The sequence below is a fragment of the Triticum dicoccoides genome, chromosome 5A, assembly GCF_002162155.2.
Source record: "Triticum dicoccoides isolate Atlit2015 ecotype Zavitan chromosome 5A, WEW_v2.0, whole genome shotgun sequence".
NCBI lineage: Eukaryota > Viridiplantae > Streptophyta > Magnoliopsida > Poales > Poaceae > Triticum > Triticum dicoccoides.
In genome coordinates this window covers 697,216,410-697,233,069 of record NC_041388.1, presented here as the reverse complement: position 1 = coordinate 697,233,069, position 16,660 = coordinate 697,216,410, and the positions used below count along the sequence as shown (strand labels likewise).

General features: G+C 43.6%; 1 non-coding gene across 1 annotated transcript; it reads right to left on the bottom strand.

Moving 5' to 3' along the window:
- Positions 1 to 7,503: 7,503 nt before the first annotated feature.
- TRNAG-GCC lies at positions 7,504 to 7,574 on the bottom strand. Its single transcript has one exon. It is a non-coding gene; the product is annotated as a tRNA-Gly (tRNA).
- Between the last annotated feature and the right edge of the window lie 9,086 nt (positions 7,575 to 16,660).

Below are 16,660 nucleotides of genomic sequence, written 5' to 3'. Positions count from 1 at the left end.
GCCGCGGCTTAGGGCGCGAGTCTTGGGCTAATAAGCCGCGGCGATGCACCGGACGCGGCCAGCGCGTGTATGGGCGCGAGCTGGCCGGGTCGGGTGCATCGGGACCGCGGGAGTGTGTGCGTGCGTGCGTACAGGTGCAGCACGGGGCGTGTCCATGCGCATGTGAGTCGTGTGCGTTGGTGTAGGAGTAGCTGTTGGGCGAGTCGCGTGGGTGATCGAGGGCGTGGCCGTTGGAGCTCGCCGTGGGGCGCGCGCGTCGGAGCGCGACGCGGGCACGAGCGGAGCACGGGCGATCAGGAGCGAGTGGAGGCGTTGGGTACGTGCCCGGTGCGCTGGCTCGGGGCTATAAAGCCGCGCGAGGGCCGTTGTAGCAGCTGCGGGTGTGTGTGTTGAGTTTGTGCTCTGGAAAGGTGTTCGTGCACGAAAAAACCACCTCACCGTGTCCCTGTTCTTCTTCCTCCTTCCCCTCTTTCTTCCTTGAGTGAGCCACGGCAACAGAGAGAGCAAGGAGGAGTGCAGCGAGGGACTGGCTGTTCCAACAGCGAGCTCCGAGTTGTCATTGAGATGGACTCATTAGTCGCGGTCAAGATGATCCAGGGGCGTGATCAAGACAGATCTATTTATGCATCTCTAGTTAAAGAGATTAGATATCTCTTATCTCTTCATGAAGATTGTATTACTCATATTAATCGTTCTCGAAATAAGATTAGCGATAGCTTAGCGAATTTCACTTGCACAGAGGGTAGAACAATGACTTGGATAAGTTCTGGTCCCTCTTGCGCTATGGAACTAGCTACTGCTGAGTGTAACACTACTATGGTTTGAGTAATACAATTTATCACCCGCAAAAAAAAATGTTTTAGCAGAGAAAGGAAAGACGCCAACGTACCACAAAGAAAACACAGATTGCAGATGAGCTACCCTTTACCTGGCACATAAATCGGCCGGGACTAATTCAGAGAACAGGCCAAGCAGTAAGCTCAGCGTCGACCACGAGTTGAAGCGAAACAGCTTGCGTGGTGAAAGTAGGTTACATGTTTGTCCTGCCCACTTTGATGAGTCAATTAACATCCATCTACTCTGTAGTAGGATCTTTTCCTGCGGTATCTGTTTTTGAAGGTGATCTTAAAAACATCTCTGTGTGGGGTGGGTTGCTTGGCTGTGCAATAAGTTTCTTTTGCTTTTTTTTTTTGAAAAGGGGGACATCCCGGCCTCTGCATCAGAGAGATGCATACTGCGACCTTTATTAAACAAGCAAATAGGTTCAACACAAGTCTAAAAGTCTCAAACAAAGATGCTCAAAGAGAGCTAAGGAGCAAAAACAAAAGCACAGGCGGCCGGCAAGAGAAAGACAGGAAAACTAATTGCCTATCCTATTACATGACCGCCATCCAAACCGGCTGAAAATATTCCGTGCTACCATCTCTCATCGGATAGATCCAGTAACCAAATGCTCTCTGGCCTCTGTCGGAGTGAGTAATGACCACATACGGATCAACGCACTGGCTCGGAATATAACCTGCAAAAATGAGTATTTGATATTCTGTTAAAGACTAAATCATTTCTACAGTTCCAGATAGCCCATAATAATGCACATACTCCTACACGAATGTGTCTTGCTGTTTGGGGCTCAATCCCATCCAATCACGTTCCAAATAACGTGTTAATATTATGTAGAGGAGTAATATTAAAGGCTATGTTCACTGATTGCCAAAGAATTTTTGTCATAGGACACCCGAGAAAGAGGTGCTTGATTGTTTCATCTCTATCACAAAAGCTACACCGACCGGAGCCACTCCAGTTGCGTTAATCAAGTTATCCTTAGTTAAAATGACTTGTTTATGCACAAATCACATGAACACTTTATTGGTAGTTTACCACTTTTTCCTTCTCTGGGTTAGTTAAATGGAAGTGAAGGCAACTAGTATTTCAAAATAGAAGTGCAATCTTGTGTATGCAAATAATTTGTATGAAAATAATATATGATACTTTTCGCAATATATAGGACATACTTGCTAACTGATCTTGTTTACTCCATTCAAAACTGAAGTCGATTGAACAAACAGGAATAGAAAATAACATGCACAGAAGGAACACACGATTTCTTTGAATTATAATAACATTTTTTTTATCAATCACTTCCCTTCTAGAGGATAGGCTGAATCCTGGCTTTATAAGTAAAAGCCAAATGGCAGATGGAATGGAACGGTCGAATATCAAAGAGCAGCAAGCGAGGCTCGGATCCCTATCTCTGCAGTGTTGAGAGCCTTGCCCTGCTAAAGGAAATCAATCCATTTATGCCTTTGTTTGTAGTTTTTCGATTTCGTTGGTAGGTTATCGCCTTTTCTTCTTCTTTTGGTCAATTAAATGGAAATGCAATGCAACTATATAGAAAACAAAAGTGCAATATTGTATATGCCAATAATTTGTATGAAAACGATGTATGAAAAATTTCACAACATATAGGTACCTATTACTAACCGGATCTTGTTTACTCCATTAAAATGGAAAGCCATTGAATCTTGTTTTTTTTTCATTGAATCTTGTTTACTCCATAAAAATGGAAAGACATTGAACAAAAAGCAATAGAAAATAGCATGCATGCATAGAAGGAAATGAGAATTGTACCTGTTGTGCCCTGGTTGGAACAAAGATGCCAACGGAGATCAAATATAAGTATTCATTCCTAGCTCCATATTACATACGCCACCATCGTTCCTCCCCACGTGTGAAAGCGGTGATTAAGGGTCTCCCCATGTGCCCACTGTGGGTTTCCCCGTGGAGCCGCCGCTCGAGTCACACCGATTCAATTTTTTTGGGTGTCAGATTCCGTAGTGCAAGAGGATAATGAAGCTTCTGCTAGCTCGATGCACTCAGTGGGGGATACAAGGGGACCAGCAGGGGCCTGGCCCCCCTAACATCTCATATTTGTTGCTAATCATCTAATGAACAGTGCACAATTAGCGAGTGTTTTGCTGCTAAAAACCTACTTTCTAGTGATTTGGCCCTCCTCAACCAGTTCTAACAGCCCTCGGCCTCCTGATAATATTTTTCTGGCTCCGCCACTGGATGCACTGAAGTGAAAAGCTAGCCTCTAGGTAGCGATTGATTCATTCCAGAATGTGTACTAGAGTAGGACACCCATCATCCCATCAGAACAACCAGCATAATTGCCGCACATCCCCGGCACACATGCGCCGCCGTGAAGAACTAGCGCCACTCAGGCACGCTACACCGCGCCCAAGCACCCATCGCCACGCCAACGATGAAGCTACCAGCCAGAGCCGTCCATGCCAGATCCGATCACGAACGCCGTTGCACCACCGCCGCCGCTGTCCACGAGAAGCTCATTACCGTGCCCAAGAGCCACCTATCCCACGGGAAGGTCCCTGCCGCAGTCGTCGGCCACATGGCTTCCTCTGAAGCGTCCTCTAATGGCGGCAAAGAGGAGGAACAATAGACTTGTCGTGGCGGCGGCTAAGGGTTGCCAATGGGATTACCCAGGTTGTTATTGGACTCTCATCTCCGTCCCCGCGACAGCCTTTCCATGCTTGTCCTCATCCTCATACCTAGGGGCGATTCTATTCGGAGGGCTTTAACAGGCTCAAGCCCCTCCTCCAGCACTGTAAAATTTGTTTCTACTACTAGTTTTAAGGCCCAGCCCAACTACTTGCAGGCCCAATCCAACACATATTTGCATGATCCAGACAGCCCAGCCCGCCCTCCATTTTTTTCTAGATTCGCCACTGCTCATACCCGTCTGTGGGAATAAAAAGATTCCCATCCCCATCCCCGTCGGATTTTTAATCCCCGTGGGAAACCCATACATGCAATCAACAACAACCTTCGGCCACATTTTAGTAGAAAAAATGCATTTCAGCATAATAAACAATATGATGTGGTTAGCTTAGGAATTTCTTAGGGATTTTTAGCAAAATGGGTGGGGGTAAAAATTTGGGTGGGTAAGGGTGGGAATTACCTAGGGTCTACTAATTTTATAGCCCACATGTAAGGCCTTCACGGGTAAGGCCGGTAACAGGCACGGGTAATGCTATCCCATCTCTATTCCCGTCTTACACGCTGGGTAAGGTATTTGACCCACCAACTTCCCCGTGAGCGTTAAAGCGAGAACATACCCCTCCCCTAATAGAGTAATTACCCACAGGGACGCGGGTAATGGTTAACCATTGCCAGCTTCAGGCTGCCTCCCAAGTAGTGTGCGAGCGATGACGAGGTTGTTGATGATCATATCCAGGATGTTGAAGTTAAGTAGTTGCATTACAGTATTTGCAGGGCATGCATCAAATTTTGAAGCCCATAATCTTGGCAAATTTTCCCTTTCACTCGTTCCTGATCGCTACATGTGGTTTTCTCCTCATGACCCTATTTGAATACATGTGAACACCATTGGAAAAAAAATACATGTGAACATTCTCTTTGATCAATAAAGTTTGGCATTCCCTAAAAAAATCTACTCCCTCCGTTTTTAAATATTTGTCCTTTAAAGATTTCAAATAAACTATCACATACGGATGTATATAGACATATTTTAGAGTGTAGATTCATTCATTTTGCTCCATATGTAGTCACTTGTCGAAATCTGGAGGGAGTAGGTATGAGTTGGCAAACTAAAAAAATGTTTTTTGTCGTTAATTCAACGACTCCTTCAAAAATGACTCCCTCAAACAGTTTTTCAATTTGTGTATGAAACACTGGAAACTTTAATATGTACTGTATGAATAAGTGTAAATTATTTCAAAATGCCACAAAGCCAATGGAAATAGGAAAAAAAAAAGGAAGTGCACAGCCAGGAATCGAACCCGGGTCTGTACCACTATGGACTACATACAGAGCAATAAGTGAATCTACACTCTAAAGTATGTCTATATACATCCGTAGGTAGTTTGTAGTGGAATCGCTACATGTAGTTTTCTTCTCGTGACCCTATTTAAATACCTATGAACATTATGTTTGATCAATAAATTTTGGCATTCCACTAAAAAAAGCTAGGTATGAGTTGGGAAATTAAAAAAGGTTTTTTTTGTCGTTAATTCAGCGACTCCTTAAAAAACGACTCATTCAAACTGTTGAAATATAACCCTTGCGGTTATAGGGGATAATCTCCGCTCCCTGTATTAACGACAGTTCTCATTGTATAAATAGCATGTCAATCATCAATAGAGAAAAGTTCAATTCATTTTGTCTCTCGCTCTTGAAATCGACTCGCGATACGTTATCAGCACGCTCACATTGAGCGAATTCCATCGAAGACAGATGAGGAGGAAAACAAGCGCTGAACAGCGGCCTCGGCACGTACCGTCGACGGACGACGGTTGACCAAACTGCTCTATACGGCAAGGTGAGCCCATGCTCGACGTCGCTCTGGTGCAGCGGTCAGTCTCCGTGGGGATGGCGGCCCCTGCACTCCATCCCGATGCGGTTGTGGGGGCCCGCGCGTGTAGCCCGGATACCGCCCTCGGCGGAAGCGACGGCGCCTCGACCCCTGACTCCGTGCGGTTCGCTCGCGGCATCTGCTTCTCCAGCAGAAACAGTGGTTACATACGATGGAGTTTCTCTCGGCAACCGCAGACAACGACGGCGCTCGTCCTCGCGGATGGGGGTGGCGGTTGCGCACGACCTAAATCTTCGACCGGCGTGCAGCCCGCGACCCGGTCCAAGCCACCGCAATGGCGCCCTTGGCGCTGAACGTGGTGATCCGATCGGCAATCGCCCCGTCAATGGCAAGTAGGCGCAAACCACAACATACATTGTGTAAAATCAGTAAGTCATTATATGACTTATTTGTAGTCGGCATATTTTAGTACAACCGACGTAGTGAGTTCTTTACACATAAGGATTACTCCTACACTGATGATTACCCATACATTTTAAGTGTGTGATCATCTAAATGATGAAATTTGAGATGAAGGATTTGGGTTAAACCTCAAGCACCTTCACTCATAAATTATGGTACACATGTTGTCTATATCCTGATTAAATTGGAGAAAATGATCGTGGATAAATCTTATGCATCCATAACTCTTATGGCTTTGTTCTGTAGACGTAGAGAAAGATCCATTAAGACCATGGATTGATGGGAATGCGATACTGGACATAGACTTCCATATCCTAGTGTCATTGGACCCACCACACATAATCGATTAGGACTCAAGAATATCTTTTGATATCTTCAAGGCATCAAACATTTTGTTCTAATCTTACAGTTTCAGAGAAATCTGGACACCAATATCATTGGATATATCGATCAGATATGTACTATGTCAGATCATAGACAAAATTTGTGTTCCTGCTAGGTGTGATAGACATCTCATGAGAATCCTCGACTTAGGCCTCATGGTTACATCCACCAGCCATTATCTCAAGATAATGGTTCTTATGTTGCCAGGATGCAAACAGATTACATAATAAGCAATATCGATATACTGCGTATCTTGCAAGTCAAATCATGTGACTGATTTGTTCACCAAGTTTCTAACAACTTTTACATTTTAGAAATATGTTCATGGAATTGGTATGTGATGGCTTTGGAATTTGCAAGAATCAAGGGGAGTATCTTCCTGAATTGTTCGTGTTCAAAGCATCATATTATACTCTTTTTCCCGTCATGAATTTACTTTACAAGTTCTTATAAAGGGTTTTAATGAGGTAATATCAACGCAAGATCATATTTCATACTTTCTATTTTCCCACTTGGGTTCTTAGGAAAGTATATACGACATATTTATTATCTTCTAAATTCTATGAATTTCTCATATCGAGTTGAAAGAGGCAATAACTATTCTATGTTGCATTATTTCTTCTTACTTTTCCCACTGGGTTTGAAGAAGTTTTGGCAACATATTAAACACTACCCCTCACATTTTTCCCACCGTGTTTTTGAGGAGATTTTATCAAATGATGAACTATAATACAACCAGCTTAAAAAACACTATATAATACAATCAAGCGGTGATTAGTGAAAGTGTTGAAATATAACCCTCGCGGTTATATGGGATAATCCCTGCTCCCTGACCGTCACGTGTAGTTCCAGGATTGTAGGAACAGTCATGACGGTTCCCTGGAGCGACGCCTCCACAAATCAGGGACGCGACCGTTCCCATTGTATAAATAGCATGTCAATCATCAATAAAGAAGAGTTCGATTCATTTTGTCTCTCACTTTAGAAATCGACTCGCAATACAAACAGTTTCTTCAATTTGCGTACAGGATTGTAGAAACAGTCACGACGGTTCCCTGGAGCGACGCCTCCACAAATCAGGGACGCAATCGTTCCCATTGTATAAATAGCACGTCAATCCTCAATAAAGAAGAGTTTGATTCATTTTGTCTCTCGCTTTAGAAATCGACTCGCAATACAAACAGTTTCTTCAATTTGCGTACGAAACGCTGGAAACTTTAATATGTACTCCTACTATATGAATAAAGTGTAAATTCTTTCAAAATGCCACAAAGCCAATGAAAATAGGAAAAAAAAAATAGAAGTGCACCAGCCGGGAATCGAACCCGGGTCTGTACCGTGGCAGGGTACTATTCTACCACTAGACCACTGGTGCTTTGACCTCCAAAATTGTTTGAACAAACTATTGATTTTAGTGCTAGCATTCCTTTCACTGAAAATCAGACGCGCATTTCAGTATTGACAAACTAAGCTTTCAGACGTACTACAATGTTGGATCCAGACGAAGGGAAGAAGCCAACGTGTCAGAAAGACAGAAAGTGGTAAATTCATTCCAGAACTAATTCAGAGCTAGATAATCTGTTATGGGCAAACAAACCACAATACAACTTCCTTTTTTCATTTCGCTTGATGCAAAATGGCAGAGCAGCCATACATATCGAAACAGAGGTCGAAACGATGAGGTAAAAGGATCCATTACAGCATACGACATATGGGTGCTACATCATGGCCCAGGAAGGCAGGAACTAAGTTGCCGAAGATGGAAGAGCAGCAAGCATTACTTGGATCCTAGAGGCATGTCGGAGAACGCATTCCGATCTCTAGCAGCATTGAGAAGCTTCCACTGCTGAAGGAAATCAATCATTTTGGAAATGAAGTCAAATCATACAAATGGTAGCCAAAGTAACAGATGCTTATGTATTCATACATATACGGTAGCTTACTGGTTGAATTCTTGGTTAATCCTGCAGATAATACATGAAAGTAAGGAGAAAGAGACACAACAATTTTGTGGGGTAAATGTTTCCGGGCAAATAGCTGTACATGCCAATAATTTGTATGAAAAAGATATATGGTACTCTTCACAACATGCATGGTATATTTGCTAACCGATTTTGTTTACTCCATTCAAAATTGAAAGCAATTGAACAAACAACAATAGAAAGTAACATGCACAGAAGAAACTGAGAATTGTACCAGTTGTGCCCTTGGATTGGAACAAAGATGAACCTTTTGAAAAATTTACATCTTTTGACAAATAACAACAAAAATTTACATCGACTATACGGTATATGAAAGTGTTCAACTGACAAGCATACCCTCTTCCAAAAGACATCTTTTGAAAAAATTACAATAACTGGCAAGTAACAAGAATATAGTGTTCCTTTTCTGTGCTAATTTAGAAGGCCATCACTGAACTGAGAAGAGTGAATGCCAAGCACCTTTTAATGCCAAACATGCATATGAGAGTTTAAAATGCTCAAAACTTCGGAAACATGACATAAGAAAGTATCCTAGATGCAACCTTAGAGAAACAGAAAACATTGCTCAGGACTAAATAATAATTTTAGTTGATGGAAAAGCCTCTTAAATTTTCAGTTTTCGGTAGAACTGTACAAATTCCATACATCTTTTTACCGGGAATCAAAATCTTAGATGGATCTAAAGGTTATTTAGATTTCTTTAGTATGCCAATTTATATAAATCTAAAAAGGGTAGATGACCACAAGTTCTTTGCAACAAATTCTAGGCAGAATTCACCACAGCAAACAGAACATGAAAGACATCATACATAACCATGTTGCAGGACACCGTACAAACACCAGGGAAGTCTTGAATCACGTGAAAACAGTTACATTACTCATTCAATCCAATAGACTCCTCTCCTCTCTTTATCACCTTTGTACTCCCCGTATGTTATATAGAGTGAAGATGTTGGTCCTGAGTAGCATGTATGTGACTGAGTTAATTAGGTTTATAGTTTAACTATCTTTATTCTACACAACAGAATATTCAGTTAGAGCAAGGCAGATTAAAACTAGAGTCAGCACAAGTGCAATAACCTTGTGAGCAACTAAGGGAAACTGTTTACAGTGGTGGTCAAATATGTATCATCCGGTGGAATTCATCCATAGCAACAACCATCCTTCCCATTCTGCAAAAAGAGTCTGTCATAGTTCAATGGCAGGCTATATATGAAAATTTCAACCAGGTGACTGCGCCTCCCTGCTTCAACCTGTTGGCCGGCTCATTCAACCTTAAGCGAAGCTTCTACTTTAAATCGGGTATGTCACAACCATCGGGTTGAATTTATCTGTAGCACCAGCCATCGCGCAAAAAAGCAACAACCACCACATTTAAATGGCAGGATGACTAATGCTATGCACAAATTGAACCAGAGGATTGGCTCCCTGCTTCTGCGTGCTAACTTTGGGGGTGGCGGAGGGCATGTCACAACTATAACCTGGTTTGAAGCTATCCATAGCATCAGCCATCTTACCCAATGTGGGGATCGGCAACCACCGTTGAAGGGTAGGATGGATGATGCTATGGGCAAGTTCAACCAGAGGACCTGCTCCCTTGTTCTGCTTGTCGACTCCGGGGATGACGGAGGCAGCGGCGCGCGGCGCTCTGCCATCGGTCGAAAAGGTGGTGCGCTCCCGCCGGGAAGAGTGTCCCGTAGCGCGCGCGATCCGTGGCGGAGGGGCGGTCGGAGAGGAAGCGAGAGGGCGCACAAACCTCGACCTCTGCTCCCCGTCGTCGCCGCCGCCCTCCGCCGCCGCCAATCGGGTTAGCCTGGTTAGGGTTTGTCGGAGGGGCGATGCTATATATCGAGGGAGCCGCTCGCCTCATCCCACATCACGCCATGTTTTGGACCGACGGCCCACGCGCACTCGTTCAACGTGTGTTTTGCCAAGCTAAAGGCGCCCCCATCAGTTCGGCCCACCAAAACCAGGGTCATTTCTTTATGAAAACTTTATTTTAATCTCATTAATTTTATATCATAATTAACTAAGTCAATAAAAATATAAATATAGTTGTGTGTGATAGTATTCACACTTATATTCATAAAAGGAGAAGCAAACACTAGAGGGTTGCCCTGACGCTTAGTTTTGGACATGACTACCTAAACAACCCATTCAAGACTCCCGTATCTTCCATAAATCCTTCTTTTGTCATGGCCGCTTTAAGTAAATGTAAGCATCAGGGTAAGCCATGATAAGAAGTTTCCAGAATGCCATTGATGCTCCGGTTCCGACATTTGGCATGATTTGAGGGAGAGTGAAGGCGCTCGGAAGTAATTTACCCCCCACGCTCTTGATCCCTACCTTGGCTTGGAAAGTAGCCTCCCTTGTGAAACTGAGAGAGCCATGGTAGTCATACATATTGCACATAAGCTAGTGGTATAGTAAATGGGGGACGAAAACCGTGAGACAACATTGAAGCCGCTTGGGACACTGTGCTCACACTCCCCAATGATAGGTGCAGCCTGGAGCGGGGCCACCATGGGCCATCGAAGCCAAGGCCTCCCAGGTCTCTATAGTCGGCTTGGGGTACTTTTGTTTTGGCTGCCGCGATGGCCGCCGCCAGAGCTATGTCGCTGCTCCAATCTTTCTCCTCTCTTCCTTGTGTTGTTCCAGCAGATTATCTGTCCATGGGTGCGTCTTTTCATTCATCGCGTTGGCAAACAGGAAAGTGATGACCTTGCGAAGGTAGGCTGTCTGCCTAGACAAAAGCTTTGTCTGGAGTCACTGGTACCGTTCTGTGATTGGAGTTCAAGTTCATGGTGCCTGCCTGACTAATGGAAGGTAAGACTGCAACTTATGTCTTCAGATGCCTAGCTGGAATATTATGTTCCAGGTGCCCAATGACGCAGTAGTAGTAGTAGTAACCTAGCATGGTTGTTTTTAATTTTTGCATAGGAACGTCCAACTTGAGCAATTAATGCTTGGTCCAGGTCCTCTAGAAAAACTCAAAAGAGAAAGAAGTCTCGTTAATCTCTTCATGCTTGTTCCAAGTTCGAAGTACCTCTTGGCCAAAGAAAAACCAGCTTCCTCACACGATTGTCTCTTTATCTTTACACATAGATAGATTACATTATGTTATTATGTAGAAGTCTATTTTGTACAAGAGTTCATAATGGTTTTTCTGCATCATTCACCTCACCTTTTTTGTTTGTGCACTTCAATCATATGATTTTTCATGTTTCCAAGATTTGTTTTCATCATTATCGAGACATTTTTTAGTTTCTTGTTATAATATGATCATTGATAATAGAATGACTGGAAGTTTTTTAGGGATAGACAATATTAGGAAATTATTCTTTAGTGATTGCAACATGATAATCAGTAAGATAATACTGAGTTGATCTAGTAGTAAGTTTGTGACTTTGTAGCTTTGTGCTAGTATATCACACATGTATATAATTATTTTTGTATGTATTAAGGGGCTCGGGTTGTAGTTTCCCCCCGAGCCCCCAAAATCTCAGTACAAGCCATGCCAATGATAAAGATGACCTAACCCAACTTATTTCATTTCTTATCCTTGACCTTGAGCTTGGTGGCATGGGGGCTAAGTAAGAACCTGAAGGACAACAAATCCCAGGACGGAATACAAGAAAGAACATGGTAGAAAAGGGTATTATTCTCTTTATTTTCTCATGAAAATGTGGGTTTGCTCATGTTGTATTAATACATGGAAAAAGGTCTATCTGCATGAAGGAAAGAAACATGGTGGTTGGTTGTGGCGACTCTAGCCTCTGGACTAGGGACGTTGCCAATCAACAATGGACTCCCTAGCCAAAATGAAGAGCTCGATCGAGTCAGGTCTGGTTGAAAGTATTTTTGTGTTGGGCATGATTCGCTTTGGAACAGGGAGATAAATTTAAGTTTGAGATGGTTGGGGCGGATGCATATTGTTACAACGATAACCGAAGATGTTAGTTTCAAATGGAGATTCATAGGGATTTATGGAGAGCGAAGGACTGAGAACAAAGAATATACATGGAAATTGTTGCGCACCTTACACCATCAAGAAAATATTCCGTGGGTTTGCATGAGAGATTTCAACGAGATTCTTTACAGCTTTGAGAAACAGGGAGGTGTGGCAAAAGCTCAAGTCTACATGGATAGATTTAGAAATGCTTTAAACTTTTGTAATCTGAATGATCTCGGTTTCGATGGTGACATTTTTACTTGGCGAAATAATAAATTTTATGTTGATGGCTATATTCGTTCACGTCTTGATAGAGTGGTGGCAAATAAGGAGTGGTGTGCTTGCTTTCCGGGTTACAAGGTAGTAAACGGCTGCCCGGGACACTCGGAGCATCGTCCGGTTATTCTTGATGTACATGGATCATGCACAAGGGCTAGATCACGTCCTAATAATCTGAACAAGCGGTTTGAAGTGCGGTGGCTACTGGGGGATGACTGTGAAAAAATCATGAAGGAGGCATCGACCAAATCTGAGAATGAAGGTAACCACCATGTGGCTCAGCGGCTACAAGTTGTTTCTAGAGACCTATATGAATGGAGTAGGGAGGTTTTGAGTGATCTGCAGCAGGGCATAAAGAAGATATGAAGCGAGCTTCAATAGTGTCGATGTGGGACTGTCACAGAGGTGGAGGTTAGGAGAGAACATGGGTTGCGATTCAGACTTGACAAGTTGGAAGAGCAAATGAACATTTATTGGAAACAACGAGCCCATGCAAATTGGTTGGTCAAGGGAGATCAAAATACGAAGTTCTTTCATGCGTATGCATCAACGAGAAAACACAAGAATTACACTGAGAAGCTGAAGGGAGAGGATGGTTTTGAAGTCAGGGGTGTAGAGGGGCTCAAGGCCCAAATTACTAATCATTTCTTTGGCTTGTTTATGAAGGAAATATACCCTAGAGGCAATAATAAAGTTGTTATTTATATTTCCCTATATCATGATAAATGTTTATTATTCATGCTAGAATTGTATTAACCGGAAACTTGATACTTGTGTGGATACATAGACAAAATATTGTGTCCCTAGTAACCCTCTACTAGACTAGCTCATTAATCAACATTCCTTTGACTATGAGATTATGCAACTTCGGGATACCGTAGGAATACCTTGTGTGCTATCAAACGTCACAACGTAACTGGGTGATTATAAAGATGCTCTATAGGTATCTCCGAAGGTGTTTGTCGGGTTGACATAGATCGAGATTAGGATTTGTCACTCCGAGTATCGGAGAGGTATATGTGGGCCCTCTCAGTAATACACATCATGATAAGCCTTGCAAACAATGTGACTAATGAGTTAGTTACGGGATGATGTATTATGGAACGAGTAAAGAGACTTTCCGGTAACGAGATTGAACTAGGTATGAAGATACCGACGATCGAATCTCGGGCAAGTAACATACCGATGATAAAGGGAATAACGTATGTTGTCATTATGGTACGACCAATAAAGATCTTCGTAGAATATGTGGGAACCAATATGAGCATCCAGGTTCCACTATTGGTTATTGACCGAATAGGTGTCTCGGTCATGTCTACATAGTTCTCGAACCCGTAGGGTCTGCACGCTTAACGTTCGATGACGATTTTGTATTATATGAGTTATGTGATTTGGTTACCGAATATTGTTCGGAGTCCCGGATGAGATCACGGACATGACGAGGAGTCTCGAAATGGTCGAAAGGTAAATATTCATATATTGGACGATGATATTCAGACACCGGAAGTCTTCCGGGGGTATCGGGTACATATCGGGTCACTGGAAGTCTTCCGGGGGTATCGGGTACATATCGGGTCACCGGAAGGGGTTCCGGGCATCCCCCCGGCAACTACATGGGCCTAATGGGCCAAGAGGGGGACACACCAGCCCCTAAGGGGCTGATGCTCCCCATGTAGGCCGAAAATAAGGGGGGAACGAAAGAGGGGAAGAGAAAAAGGAAGGGAAGCAATTCAGCCTCCCCCTTCCTTCTCTTCTCCCTCCTCCTTCCTTCCCCCTTCGGACGGATATGGAAGGGGGGAGGCCGAATTGGGAGGCTCCCAAGTAGGATTCCTCCTACTTGGGCACCCCCTTGGCTGCCTCTCCTCCCCCAACCTATATATATGAGGGGGGCACCGCTAGAACAGACAACAATGATTGTTAGCCATGTGCGGCGCCCCCCTCCACAGTTTACGCCTCCAGTCATATTCACATAGTGCTTAGGCGAAGCCCTGCGCGGATCATTTCACCATCACCGTCACCACGCCGTCGTGTTGACGGAACTATCCCTCGACACTTTGCTGGATCAAGAGTTCGAGGGACGTCATCGAGCTGAACGTGTGCAGAACTCGAAGGTGCCGTACATTCGGTGCTTGATCGGTCAGAACGAGAAGAAGTTCGACTACATCAACCGCGTTGTCAAACGCTTCCGCTTTCGTTCTATGAGGGTACGTAGACACACTCTCCTCCTCTCGTTGCTATGCATCTCCTATAGATCTTGCGTGAGTGTAGGATAATTTTTTAAATTGCATGCTACGTTTCCCAACAGTTTACCCCCATGGTAGGTATAAATATTGATCAAGTCCTCCAAGTTGTACATCCGAGAGTTTCTGCGCAAATGAATGAACTGTTGCTCAAAGAATACACTGCACAATAGATCAAGAAGGCTATTGATGAAATGGGTGACCTCAAGGCCCCGGAGTGCGGATGAGATGCGAGTTATTTTTACAAGAGTTTTTGGAGTACGGTTGGAGATGCTGTGGTGCAAGAAGTGTTACATGTGTTGCGAGGTGGCAATATAAGGTATGGAATGAAATTGTTATTGTGCCCATCCCAAAGGTTCAGAACCCTGATCGGGTCAAAGATTGACGCTCTATTAGCCTCTGCAATGTTGTGTACAAACGTGTGTCCAAAGTCATTGCAAACCGCCTCAAGTTAATTCTGGATGATCTTATATCCCCCAACCAGAGTGCATTTGTCCCTAGAAGGCTTATATCAGATAACACCATTTTGACTTATGAGATGACACATTTCATGAGAAGAAAGAGAACAGGGAAGGAGGTGGGCATGGCACTAAAACTAGACATGAGTAAGGCGTACGACCGGGTGGAGTGGCCGTTTTTGCAAGGGGTGATGAGGCGGATGGGCTTCACTAAGGAATTTGTGCAACTGGTGATGAAGTGTGCAACCATGGTATCGCGCCGGTTCCGGATAAATGGTGACATCTATGATGTGGTGGTACCGGGGAGAGGCCTAAGACAGGGGACCCGATCTCGCCGTACTTATTTTCTCTTGTGTGCGGAGGGTTTCTCTGCCATGCTGAATAGAGCGGAGGAATTGGAGAAAATTAGGCGACTGAAGCTTGCGCCTTCTGTCCCAACACTAAATCATTTACTCTTCGCTAACGACTCCTTGTTAGTTATGGAGGCTAGTATCCAGAGTGTTGAAGTGATAAATCAAATCCTACAAGCTTATGAGGAAAGTTTTGGCCAGATGATCAATAGGGAAAAATCCTCAGTATTTTTCAGTGCTAATGCTAGCCAAGTGTATAAGAACCTGATCTTGCAAGAACTCCAGTGGGGGGCTGAAGCAAGTAGAGGCAAATATCTTGGTTTACCAATGTATGTTGGGAAGTCCAAGAAGGCGTATTTTTCATGCATCAAGGATAATATCATCACCCGCCTACAAGATGGTCTGGATAGATATCTCTCTACTGTTGGCAAAGAAGTTTACATTAAAGCAGTTGCTCAAGCAATCCCCACATATTCTATGATGTGTTTTGATCTGACAAAGTCTCTCTGAGATGAGATAAGCCAACTAATATGCAAGTAATGGTGAAATTGACTAAGTGAAGAGAATCGATGCATTGCATTGGCTGGGAAAGAATGACATTGCTGAAAAAGGAAGGGGCCTTAGGATTCCGAGATCTTCACTCGTTCAACTTAGCTATGCTCGCAAAACAAAGCTGGCGCATTATGCAGGCTCCAAACTCCTTATGTGCTCAAGTTCTCAGTGCTAAATATTTCCCCAATGGAAACATCCTTGAGGCCAAGCCGGTAACAGATATGAGCTATGTCTGGAAAAGTGTACTCAAAGGATTACAAGTGCTAAAGGAGAGCCAGGCCGTATACACACCTCCATATTGTGAGGTGTACGAGCTGTTCGTAGACGTACATAGCAGATCCGCCGGCCCATCAGACAAACTGGAGCATGTCCCCCCTCCATCCTGGCCCTGGCCCATTTATTATTTTATTAATTTTTTAAGCTTCAAAAAATAAGTGGGTGAGGCAGTATCGAACACCCAACCTGTTGGTTTATCTCTACCTACAGTAACCAACTAGGACAGCGTAGCTGTTGTGCCTGGTCTCTTCTTTTATTCGTCTTGTTGTGCATCTTATCAGTCTGTTTTCCTTTTTTGCCTTTTTTTCTTCGTTTTATTTTTCTTTATTTCTTCTTATTTTTCTATTTTCTTTTTTTATTTTCTTAAATTCA